Here is a 2,693-nt window from a genome sequence, read left to right as displayed (position 1 = left end):
CGAGAACTAGAAGACAACAGGCAGAAGGAAAAACAAAAAATGAAACTGTTTCTCTGTGGTTACCGGAGATCAGAAGTTCGAGTGGCTGAGTCTGATGAGTTACTTGAGGTAATCTCTTCCCATCAAGGGCTGAAACTCTGAGAGGGCTTTTCAACGGAGTGATCTTAATGTTTAGTTGTTGAACCAGGTTAGAGTCAATTAAGTTTCTCTGACAACCAGAGTCAATGAAGGCGGATAAGGTGAGAGATTGATCCGAGGTAAAAAGAGTAGCAGGTAACAGCAGATGAGATTTTTCAGACTGCAGATGGTCCGCCAGACTCCTCATATCCTCTGGTGGACCCCGGCTTTTACCTTAGCTGGCCAGGTAGAAAGAAGTGGCCGGGTTATCCACAGTACATGCACAGGTTCCCCTTAACTCTCCTTTGCCTCTCCTCTGTCGAGAGTCTGGTGTAACCGATTTGCATGGGCTCGACTTCGGAAACCTCTGTGAGTGGAGAGACGTGATGAGTTTTAGAAGCAGAAACAGAAGCAGGCTGATTTCGCCTCCTTGATCTGGGATCAGGTTCAGAGGACAAGGAACAAACAGACGTGGTATTAAAGTTATTTGCAGGGGCTGATACAGAGCAAACGTGAGTTCTTACTTTTGATCTTTGTCAGGGCTCGAAGTCTATTATCCAGACGAATGGTTAATCTTATCAAATCCTCCAAGGTCGCTGGTTCATCTATAGTAGCCAGTTCATCCTTAATTGTTTAATCTAGGGCCTTGAAATAAGCGCTTTTAAGTGCAGGTTCATTCCATCCGGAAGCAGCGGCTTTGACCCGGAAGTCAATCGAAAAGTCGGCTACAGACCTATTTCCTTGTTTGAGGTCAAATAGGCCACGATTTTCAGTACATTGGTCAAGCGAGAATTCTTTTAAGAATTGCTCGAAGGTGCAGGAAAAACTGGATTCTGAGAGAAATCGGGCCTCTGCCCAATCAAGGGCTTTTCCAGATAATTGAGATATGATAAAGGATATCTTTCTCTTGTCATTCGGAAAACTGGCAGGAGAGTGTTCAAAAATCAGTTTACATTGAAAAAGAAATCCTTTGCACTTACTTGGTAAGCCAGAGAATTTTTCCGGAAGTGAGGGGCGGAATTCCGGAAATGACGGACCGGGTTCTGATCTGATAGGCGGATTTGCCTCAGGAAGCTGAAGTTGAGCTGGCTCCGCTCTGGGAGTAGCTTCACAGAGATAGCCGGCTAACTCCTGCAAAGTTTGATTTGTTTGATCAAGACGGATGTTAAACTCACGGAGAGCGGTGTCATGGCCTTGGATGAGAGCTCCTTGCTGATCCAATACCCTCCGGAGTCTGTCTGCTGGGTTAGCTTGTTGGCCAGAGTGTTCTGTCATGTTTGTTTTCAAGGATCTAACCCACATGCAAAACACTCAGAGGCTGGGAAAAAGTTCACAATGTTTATTTGTACAGTTCACAATAAAAGCAGATTAGGTTCAGATTCAGGCTTCAGGGGAGTCAGAGATTCAGACAGACAGGTTGGCTCAGGCTTGCTAACCATAACTGGCAAAACACTCTGGTGTCGGAGTGTTGCTCTGCCTCTCCTTAAATGCCGGTCTCCTGATGAGCTCATGAGCCGCAGGTGTGGTGGTCAGCTTCAGCTCCAGGAGACCTAGAACGCCCTCTGCTGGAGAAAGGTGGACAGACCTCCAGATCCCAACAATTTAGGCTTTTGGAAATTCCTCAGAAAAGTATTATTTTCGAATCCAATACATGTGATGATAATCCACCTCTCCTTGGTGACGCTTTTGAATATTTCTCTCTGATTATTTTGCAACTTGCAGAGGTTGCTCCTCTTGCGCATTTTTGGAGCAGTAAGCTCCCCATAGGGTCCAATGTAATTCTCTCGGAGCGATAGGAGACTCGCTTTTAGGAAACTACGGTTGTAGCTCACTGTATGGCTTGCTCTAGTCTCTGTTTTGTAGAATAAATCATCCGCCGACGAGTTATCAAACCGTAAAAGCCGAATCTGTGATTTTATTGCCGACTAAACTGCAGTGACACATGCCGTCTGCGTGTCTGCAGCGGAGGAGAGATCGCTTGAGTTATATTTCCCCCCAAATAAATAATGGTCATTATTGTATAAATTTCTTTCTTTCTACAGCGTTCCAGCTCATGCAGCTATTTTCATTGTACAGATCAGTTATCGTCTGATCGCTGCGCTGGTGGCTGCGATGAAATCATTGTGCTGTTTGCGACACTGATGACGTAGACCTTGTTATATTTAATTACAAATATTATTTTTTTCCCCCCTCCTGCTCCCAGGTAAAACAGTCTCAAAGAGAGTCACCGAAACTGAAGGGGTGGGTGGACGGGAGTGGTTCTCCAGCCACAGCGCTAATGTGGCATTTACATCTGAAAAGGGATTCATGAGTTGATAACTACTGCGGGGGGACTGCAGGCTGACGAAACGTGTGTGATCTCGTATCTGTGGGATTTCTAGTGTTAAGATAAAATTTCTTGTGAATTGGCGCTATATAAATAAACTTAATTGAATTGAATATATAGGTTTAGAACAGACAGTTTCCCCTGAAATTAGAGGGTGGCAGAGGTGACTATTGAGAACTTCAGTGTCAGACTTAAAAACTAAAATGGGGAACATTGTTGGCTTGTTAGCAGGACAAATATTTTGAGAATT

Source organism: Cyprinodon variegatus, unplaced genomic scaffold (genome assembly GCF_000732505.1).
Source record: "Cyprinodon variegatus isolate N-32 unplaced genomic scaffold, C_variegatus-1.0 Scaffold839, whole genome shotgun sequence".
NCBI classification, from domain to species: domain Eukaryota; kingdom Metazoa; phylum Chordata; class Actinopteri; order Cyprinodontiformes; family Cyprinodontidae; genus Cyprinodon; species Cyprinodon variegatus.
Note: the sequence above shows the minus strand (reverse complement) of the source record.